This window comes from Vicia villosa, linkage group LG4 (assembly GCF_029867415.1).
Source record: "Vicia villosa cultivar HV-30 ecotype Madison, WI linkage group LG4, Vvil1.0, whole genome shotgun sequence".
NCBI lineage: Eukaryota > Viridiplantae > Streptophyta > Magnoliopsida > Fabales > Fabaceae > Vicia > Vicia villosa.
In genome coordinates this window covers 183,950,043-183,961,142 of record NC_081183.1, presented here as the reverse complement: position 1 = coordinate 183,961,142, position 11,100 = coordinate 183,950,043, and positions in this window count along the sequence as shown.

The following is an 11,100-nucleotide window of genomic DNA, read 5'->3' as shown; positions in this document are numbered from 1 at the left end:
AAAAAAATGGCTCTATAAATCAGAATATAATGTTTTGACAGAATGACTCTAAATAATATATAATTGTGCACTAGGAACAAAAAAAAAGTATATATATTTCATATTAAATTGGTAAGTGATCTACTCACTCAACCAGTCAAATTCAACATTCTTGAGCATTATACCTTACAAAAAACTATAGGGTGTTGAGAAGCTACAGCAGGGAGACATTGAAAATCAAACACAAGATTTGGTAGTGTGTGCCAATTGTCCCTCCATCTTTTAGATAAAACACTTGTTCTAACTGCTTCCCTAAGTGGCAAGTAAGACAGAATCTCGCCAATTATATGAACTGGTAAGTCGCTAATTATATCCGGGCGAGTAGACTCAGTTTCTTTTCTTTCCTATAGATGTTGGATCAAAGGTACACAGGAATCAGAAAGTAAACAAGGTTAGTGTATATTGAATCTATGCCTGCATACAAGAACCATGAAATTAAAAATAATATATAACTTCATTAAGTAAATTTAAAAAAGCAGAATTCAAATTATAAAAAGGTAGGGTTCAAAATTTAGCATGAACACAATATAATGAAATCAATTGATATATAAGATGAGTTCTAGATATTACCATTTTTACTGATTGAGTTGTTCGAATAAATAAACTTTTGAATCTGTTGAGATCGGAGACCTGGCTAGGAGATCAAAAGGGTTTAGGAATTGTTGAACCCTTACGACGAACCAACCCAGAGTTGAAAACAGTTCTATGGGAAACAAACAGAACACTATTACGTAGTTTGCTTCTTTTTTTTTTTTTGGTGCGTGAAGTTTTCCTTCTTTTTTGACCTATACAGAATTTTTTTCTTCTTTTTTTAAACAATAGAAATCAATTTATATTATTTATTATAGTTTCCATTTTCTTCAGAATTACAATATTATTTGAATTTCTATCCATCCAAATGATATTTTGAGACTTGGATAGCTAGTTGGCGGGCTTGGGCGCATATGTTTGTTTTTTTTTTTAAAACTTATATTCGCTATTTTTCTTAACGAATTACATTTTCACCTCAATTATTATTTTTTATTTATTCTGTTTATTTTCATTGCTATATTACAAGTGTAAAGTATTCATTATTTTTTTGACTTAAAATAATCTCTTTCATAAGTCACATTTTATCTCCTAGTGACTTATTTTTAATACAATGCTGGAACCTAAGTCATCTCCAGGCCAGAGCCAAGAAAGATTTCTGACTCAAATGGCCTGAATTCTAACATGGACTTGGTGGTATCATCGACAAAATCAGACGACCGATCAAATATAAGTGAATTCATACATTAATTATCTTTATCTTTAAAAAAGGCGAGTTGTGGTCTTTGTCGTTTGTACTTATTTTAAGGAACTCTTTAGAGCTCAATCAGATTATAAGTGCCGCTCCTTTTCCCTACGTGGGTGGGAGGCGCCTACTATTTTTTCTCAACTCATAGAAATTTGATAGGAGTGTCGCCGGAGAAACTTAGGTGTTACCGAAGAAATCAAAAGAATACAATCCACATTATGGTTAAAGAAACTAAGATATCTAACCGAGATAGCTTTTGATCAAAGCGCTTCATCATGTTTCCACAAGCCTCACGTTTGAGGGGTTGTATAGGTATCCTAGTTAGGAAGGTTAATGAAAGAGATTATTGGAAGAGCCTAAAGATGCCGAACTCTCAAAAGTCGAAATACATTGTGCTAAGAAAAATCAATATTCTATAAACCAGAGGATGAAGAAGACAAGTCAACTGGTTAGACAAAGTCAACTTAGCTCCCCGGGGGTGGAAGCTGACAAAATCCTTAAAGATTGAACTCTCTTTGTGATTTGTCGGTTTTGCAGGAAAGGAGTAACAATTGCGTTTGGATACCGGGTCTGAATTAAGTTTTAGCCGCAACACTTCTCCTCCGGGAACCGATTACAAAGTCGGCTACGCCATCGCGACCTCTATCCGCACGAAGCTGGTTACGCCATCGCGACCTCTGTTTACACAAAAGCCGGTTACGCCTCTGGACCTCTGTCTGCATAAAATCGATTACACTATTGCAGGTCCTGTCCGCATAAAGCCGATTACACTATCGCGACCTATATCCGCATACCGGTTATATCATCGCAGACTATGTCCGCTTAAACAAGTCATCAAATATATTAAATATATATTCCGTAAGAAACGATGTCCTTTATCTAAGTCATAAATCCTATAAAAGTGAGTGTTATAATCTACTTATTACAACATGTTTAGTTTAGTAAGTATATATTAAATGTGGTAATAAAAATTTAATGAATAACCATGTATTTATTTTGATTCAAGTGAAATATAAAATTAGATTGTACATGAATATGAGAAAATATTATAAAGAGAAAATCTCATTTCCTTCATATAATCTTTGAATTTCAGTGGTAACACACCCTTACTTAGAGGATCAACGATCATTCAATCAATGTTAATATGCTTAATGACTACTATTTTATCTTTAACTCTTTTTTTAACGGCTAAATACTTAATCTCTCTCTATATATATATATATATTTGCTTCGACTTCTACTCTAAAATTTATTTACCACAGTTCTTAAAAAAAACAGTTCCACCGACGATCATGAAAATGTCTTACGGTGTTGAATGACAAGTATCAATGTAAACAACAAAGTTAAAATATAACTAGTAGAAGATCTGTGCGTCCGCACGGTTAAGTCAAATTTTAAGATGAATAATGTATTACAAACACAAAAAAAAAGTTTAAAAGTTCGAATGAAGAATATTAATTTAAGACTCGATTGTTGATGATATACAATTGTTATTATAAAATCACTAATAACTGAAAATATTTTTAAAAAAATATTTATCAAATCACCAATATGATAAATTTAATATGTCTAATAACTATAAATATTTACATATATGACTAATAACTATAAATATTTACAAATATGACTGATAATTATAAATATTTATAATATTTTGTTGTTAAAATAAAAAAGTATTGTGGTGATAGTGTTTCGTGAAAATAGTGAGTTTATGCTAATTATAAATATTTATAATATTTTGTTGATTAAATGGGATATTTATAATATTTATAATATTTATAATATTTATAATATTTTGTTGATTAGAAGACCCGTACATCCGCACGGACAAGTTCATTTGTATTTTAGATCATTTGATAAGGCTTGGTTGTTGTTGATATATAATTGTTATTATAAAATTACTAATAAATGTAAATATTTAAAAATAAATATGTAGTAAATCAGCAACATAATTGATCGTACCTGATCAGATGGATTGTGAAGGCCTGCTCGGAACTGGATCTTTGAGAAGTCAAGGGGGTGTACCTGCAAGGTACTCCGATGCTAAAGTAAGAAAACGAGCAAGGGAGTGCAAGTACGAGCTAAAGGTTAGAAGAGAATGAATACCCGACCCTCTAGTGAAAGAGGTGTTAGAACAAGATTTGTTCTTATCAATTATCTTAGTTTTGATGATAACAATAATATGAATTTTGCTTAAGATAATATGGTACTCTAATCCAATGCAATTTCCCTTTCAGGAAATATATAAAGAGTACGCATAATTCAGCGCTCAGAAGTTGTGTCTCAAATGGTTCAGAATGCAACATCAGAACATGGTCTGGCAAGACATCAGAAGATGGTCGAAGCAGAATCAGAACATGGGTCTATGGAAGCATCAGAAGAACATGAGATCAGAAGCACTGAAGATCAGAAGATGGTATCACGCAACAGAAGCACTTCAAGGTCAGAAGATCAGAAGATGCTATGCACCAAGCTGTTTGACTCTGATGATATTCAAACGTCGTATTCACAAACATCAGATCAGAAGGAAGTACAGGTGGCAGACTACGCTGACTGACAAAAGGAACGTTAAAGCTACTAAAGGCTACGTCAGTAGACACAGCGTGAACAAGGCTCGAGGTAGTTGACAAAAGCGTATAACATTAAATGCAATGCTGTACGGAACACGCAAAGCATTAAATGCACTCAACGGTCATCTTCTCAACGCCTATAAATATGAAGTTCTGATGAGAAGCAAGGTTACCAATTCTTAACAACTCTGAACGAAAATAAACCTGCTCAAACGCTATTCAATCAAAGCTCAGAATCTTCATCAAAACTCACTACATTGCTTTTGTAATATCTTAGTGAGATTAAGCTTAAACGTTAAGAGAAATATCACAGTTGTGATTATCGCTTTTAAGAAGCATTTGTAAACTCTTGAATAGATTACATTAAGTTGTAAGGAACTAGAGTGATCGTGTGATCAGTATACTCTAGGAAGTCTTAGCAGTTGGCTGAGCAGTTTGTAACTAGAGTGATCGTGTTGATCAGAATACTCTAGGGAAGTCTTAGGAGTGAACTAAGCCTAGAGTGATCGTGTTGATCAGTAGACTCTAGAAAAGTCTTAGAGGGTATCTAAGCAGTTGTTCCTGGAGTGATCAAGTTGTGATCAGAATACTCTGGAAGACTTAGTTGCGGACTAAGTGGAAAACCATTGTAATCCGTGCGATTAGTGGATTAAATCCTCAGTTGAGGTAAATCATCTCTGCGGGGGTGGACTGGAGTAGCTTCGTTAACAGCGAACCAGGATAAAAATAACTGTGCAATTTATTTTTATCGTCCAAGATTTAAAGTCACACTTATTCAATCCCCCCCTTTCTAAGTGTTTTTCTATCCTTCAATTGGCATCAGAGCGCCGGTTCTAAGGTGCAAGCACTTAACCGTGTTTAGAAAAGATTCAGGAAGAGAAAAACGCTTCAGTAAAAGATGGTTGATGAAAGTGAAAAGTCTACACCTACACCTGCATCTACATCTGGCTCTGCCGAGCAATACAACGGTAACAATGGTTATACTAGACCGCCGGTATTTGATGGTGAAAACTTTGAATACTGGAAAGATAAACTGGAAAGTTACTTTCTGGGTCTAGATGGTGATCTATGGGATCTTCTGATGGATGGTTACAAACATCCAGTAAATGCTAGTGGCGTAAAGCTGTCTAGGCAAGAAATGAATGATGATCAGAAGAAGCTTTTCAGGAATCATCATAAATGCAGAACTGTTTTGCTGAATGCTATCTCTCATGCTGAGTATGAGAAGATATCTAACAGGGAAACGGCCTATGACATATATGAGTCCTTGAAAATGACTCATGAAGGAAACGCTCAAGTCAAGGAGACCAAAGCTCTAGCCTTAATCCAGAAGTATGAAGCCTTCAAGATGGAGGATGATGAAGACATTGAAAAGATGTTTTCGAGATTTCAAACTCTGACTGCTGGATTGAGAGTTCTTGACAAAGGATACACCAAGGCTGATCATGTAAAGAAGATCATCAGAAGCTTACCCAGAAGATGGGGTCCTATGGTGACTGCATTCAAGATTGCAAAGAATCTGAATGAAGTTTCTCTGGAAGAGCTGATCAGTGCCTTGAGAAGCCATGAAATTGAGCTGGATGCAAATGAGCCTCAAAAGAAAGGTAAGTCTATTGCATTAAAATCAAATATCAAGAAATGCACTAACGCTTTTCAGGCTAAAGAAGAAGATCCTGAAGAATCAGAATCTGAAGAAGAAGATGAACTGTCCATGATCTCCAGAAGAGTAAACCAACTCTGGAAGAGCAAGCAAAGGAAGTTCAGAGGCTTCAGAAGTTCAAAGAAATTTGAACGTGGAGAATCTTCTGATGATAGAAGATTTGACAAGAAGAAAGTCATGTGCTATGAATGCAATGAGCCTGGACACTACAAGAATGAATGTCCAAATCTTCAGAAGGAAAATCCCAAGAAGAAGTCTCATAAGAAGAAAAGTCTTATGGCAACCTGGGATGAGTCAGAAGATGATTCAGAAGATGAGCAGGCTAACTGTGCGCTGATGGCGACAGAAGATGACGGATCAGAATCTACATCAGAATCAGATTCTGAAGAGGTATTTTCTGAACTTACTAGAGATGAGTTAGTTTCCGGTCTAACTGAACTACTGGAACTCAAGTCGCAGATTAGTCTCAAATACAAAAAGCTGAAAAAGCAATTTGAATTTGAAACAAAGAAGCTTGAGTTGGAAAATTCTGAATTAAAAGAAAAACTTTTAAAATTATCCAATAATGTTGGATCTCCTTCTGATTCAGAAAAATCCACTCCTAGTCTAAACCATATTCTGAAAGAATATGATTTAAGTTTCAGGAAGTTCTTATCTAGAAGTATAGGCAGAAGTCAGCTAGCTTCTATGATATATGACGTATCTGGAAACAAAAGAGTTGGCATTGGTTATGAGGGTGAAACCCCATACAAACTTGAACCTGTTGATGAAATGAAACTCACATACAAGCCATTGTATGATCAGTTCAAGTATGGCCACTCTCATGATATTAGGCACACTTCACATGCACAAAGTTTTCACATAACACACACCAAGAAGCATGTGACACAACCTAGGAAATATCATGAAACTCATATTAAAAATTATCATGCTGTTCCTCCTATTGCCTACAATGTTAAACCCAAGTTCAATCAGAACTTGAGAAAAACTAACAAGAAAGGACCCAAGAAGATGTGGGTACCAAAGAAAAAGATTATTTCTTTTGCAGATTCTCTTGGTGACAAAGAAGGCAACATTCAATATGACATGACAACTGGACTCAAGTTGCCCTCAACACTTGAAGGGAAGAAGGACTGTCTTTCAAGTTCTGGTTCTTAAATCTGTTGAAGAAACTATGTTTGTAGGAATTCAGAAAAGAAAGCTTATTAGTCTTGGAACCATCTATGATGTTTGCCTCTAAGGCTTTGGTGTTTCGTTCTTGATTATTCTGAATGCTCTAAGTGCTACAGAATATACAACATTGAAACATTGATTGTGGACAAATCAATAAACATCTGTTTTGATGATAAACTTGTTTCTGATGAAACAAAGAGCTTAAGAATTTCTGCAGATACAGTTTTGTCTTATCAGAAGCTGCAGAACAAAGAAGTGAACCTCCAGAAGATGTGTACATCAGAAGTAATGGATCAGAAGATCATTCAGACTTATATAAGCACACTTCAGAAGGAGTATTTCCAGAAGAGAAATTAGATCAATTCAGAAGCAGTAATCAGCATTTGAAGGCATAAAATCTCTCTGATATTTACAGCTGTCATCTATTATCTGATGATGAACACGTGTCTGTACGGTTTGTACAAAGCGTGCAGTTGAAAAGACACCGACCTAGGTAACTGTATTAAATCATTTCATTTACTGCGTTCTCTCTCCTAATGTCATTTCTCATTAAATGCATAATGATTTCTTTTTAAATCTTTTAAATAACCCGCTTCATCTTCATTCCCACTTTTTCTCTCTTTCTCTCTCTTTTGTGCATTCACCTCGTTGCATCTCTCTTCAAACCCTAGTTCTTGATTTGATCTCAAAGCATTATCATAATGAATCCATCTTCTCGTTCATCAATCTCTAAAGAAAGTATCACTTCCACACAGAACCGTTTAAGCAAAAATGATGCTCCGTTGAAAACATGCTTAATACCCACGAAAGAACTGGAAGTTCTTTGTGAATCGGCTGTGGATATCAACAACCTCAAAGCAAATGGCTTTCAGTGTGATGCAAGAATATTTGAGCAAGGATGGTCAAAATATCTTGATAGATTGGTTGGTCCAATTTATCCTGAACTTGTAAAGGATTTTTGGGTACATGCAACAGTTACTCCAACTGCCATTATTTCTTTCGTGCTAGGGCATGAAGTGATCATCACTGAGAAACTCATCAGAAAGCTGTACAGTCTTAAGGATGAAGAAGGTTGGGCTGAGTTTCAACCACATACAGTTGACTGGGCTCTAGTTGAAAAACAAATCTCTACAGCAGTTGGAGTTGATTCTCACTTCACAGGCAACTTAAGGCCTTTTTATAAAGTATGGGCTGAGATTATTCTGGGTTCTCTTCACCATAGAAAAAAGATGCGCTGCTCCTCCTACATCAGTCCGACTCACAAGTATACTCTTTTCTGCATTGGCAAAAAGATAGAGATCAACATCTCTCACATTCTATTTGAGAATCTGAAAACCTCTATCTTTGAGTCAAGAGAAGATGAAAGGGCGAAGTACCCTCATATTCCAAGAACAACCATTCCTTTCGGAAGAATGATTTCAGACATTCTGATTGAAAGCAAAGTGGTGGACTCCATCAGAAATCGTAATGCCTCGCATTTTCTTGGAGTAACTCAAGGTCCCATCTTCAATGGTGTTGATCTGTTCGGACTAGAAGTCATTAAGAATGTACCTGTTATGTGCACAAGCTTTCCTGACATTCTGTCTAGAAGAATTGCTGTTAAAGGGTTCATCTCTCTGTTTCATAAAGAACTTGATCAAGTTGTCAAGTTTTACTTGGAAGATTGCGTGAGGAAGCAATCAGATGTTGATCCTGCTTGGATCCGTGGCAGAGTACTTCCGTCTAAAGAGGATATTCTGAAGAAGGATAAGAAGGAACGACAGGCGAGGTTAAAAAGAAAGGCTGAAGAAGATGAGGCTGAAAGAGCCAAGAAGTTAAGGGTCACCTATGATCCTGACAAGGTGGGATCTTCTGAATACAGAAATAAGAGGATCAGAGACTCCCTACACAGAACCAGATCTTCAAGGATGGTTTATACTCCATCTCCTTCTGTTCCTAAACCTTCTGTCCCTAAACCCTCTCCCCAATCACCTCCTTCTGAACTAAAAGTAAACTTCACCTTACAAAATCCTTCTCCATCATCCTTCTCCTCTCCCATTCTAAACCCCACACCTTTAAGTATTCTTCCACCAACTCCCTCTGATAATTTCCCCTCACCAATTCCCTTTACAAATACTCCACCCTCTCCTCAATCCATCCCATCTGACACTCCAACCTCATCAATCGTTCTCTCAGATATCCCCTCTTCCTCAACCACCGCACCTCCACCTTCTATATCCCATCCATTACCTACCAGAAAATCCCAACCCTACTGTCTTCTCTATCCTGACTACAAATTCACCTTCAATCCGCCTGAACCTGAACCTTCTACATATCTGGAACTCTTCAGACATGAAGTGATTAGCAGTCTAGACTTTCTGAAGGATGCATTCCTAAATGGTCTGGATGATGTTTCTACAAGAAATCTCTGGAGAAGATTTCGCAAGGATTTTCAAGTAGAAGCAATGGGAGTTCAGAAAAGACTAGTGGCTGCTGCCCCTGGTTACCCTGGTTACCTTCTGGAGGAAGATAATGGTATATACTACCATCCTCTCAGAAATTGTGTTGCTGCTGAGGAGAAGCCCTTTGTGGATGAGATGGAACAGTTAAAACTGGCTGTTGCAATGGAAGCAAACCCATGCAGGGATATGGTTATCTGGATTCCTGAGTATCCTGTTCTGCTAGGAGACTTCAAGACTCTCTTTGACTATCTGAGGGAAAACCCGTCTGAGAAAGATCCAAACTTGGTCATTCCAGAAGTTGTTGACCCACCAGAAGTTGAAGGTCCCTCTGCTCCCAGGAATTTAGCTGCCATTCTTCAGGCACTAGAGAATGGAGACTCTGAAATTCCTGCTGCAGAGTATGGAGATGCTTCTATGCAAGAAGCAGATGCTGAAGATCATGTTGCTGAATCAGACCCTGTTGAGGATATCCCAGCAAATGATACTTCTATGGAAGCTGCAGATCAACATGCCATTCCTGTGGTTGAAAGCGGTGAAGCTTCTTCTGATGAACCTTCTCGTCTTGCAAAGAATCTAGAAGCGATTCAGAGGAGACAGGATGAGCAAAGCTCACTCAATGACAAATATGATGCTTTCATTGAGAGGCAAGAAGGACACAACAACGAGATGAAAGAGATGCTGGCCAAGATCTTGTCAAGACTAGGGCCATCTTAGATTGAGTCTATGTTGTTTCTTTCTTTTCTTTGCATCTGTTTTGTTTCTATGCATCTGATCTTTTCATCTTGTACTTTTGTACCCATTGGTTGAACCTTAAAGAAATCATCTTCTTCCTCCATGTGTTCTGTTTTATTCATCTGAATCTTTTCTATTTTTTTTTTGATGATATGACAAAAAAGGGGGAGAAATACTGTGATAAATGATTTGATTTAATTAGTTGCATTCACTAACAAGAACTGCAAGTTCTATATGGTTTAAGTGTTTTGCAGGTACAGAAAAGTGAAGTGAATCTTCAGAAGCAAACACTAGAAGCAAGACCATAAGAAGCGTTATTCTGTAAAAGGAATAAGCTCTTGGAAACTGAAGCAAGCTGAGTGCTGTCAAGCTTCAGGAATCAGAAGCACGATCAGAAGCACTTATAATAGAATTTGAATATCATTGTCTATCTTGTTCTGACAAAATTCTATTTGCTCTGATACATATAATGTTATGGCTCTGACACATTATTTGCTCTGATACACGTTTTTAGCCAAAATGCTCTGATACATTTGGCTCTGATACATTTTATGTTCTAACTCGTTCATGCTGACTTTTGTCGTTTAGTTTTGTTCTGTAACATTTCAGGATGTAGAGATGCTCTGATGATGCTCTGGTACATTCAACAATGTTCTGATACAAATCTAGCATGAAGTGATGTTGGTAGACATTCAAAGTTCTGAAGCTATCCGAGGGAAGCAGAAATCAGAAGATGTGAATGTTCTAAAAGATCCAGAAAACTCAAGTTCTGAAGCTGTCCTGAATGGAAGCAGAAATCAGAAGCTGTGAATGTTCTAAAAGATCAAAGAAATTCAAGTTCTGAAGCTGTCCTGAATGGAAGCAGAAGTCAGAAGCTGTGAATGTTCTGAAGATCAAAGAAATTCAAGTTCTGAAGCTGTCCACGATGGAAGCAGGAATCAGAAGCTGTGAGTGTTCTAAGGATCCAAAGAAATTCAAGTTCTGAAGCTGTCCAATGGAAGCAGAAGTCAGAAGCTATGAATTCTCTGAAGGCAGAAGCTTATATGATCGTCTCTACCGAAATAATCAGGGAAGTCTTTTATCAAAGTTCTTCGAGTATTTATTTTAGGGGGAGATTATTTATCTCAGGGGGAGATTGTTAATCTCAGGGGGAGACATATTCATATGCTTATGCTATAGCTGTGTAATTTGTCTTTTGCCGTCTACTCT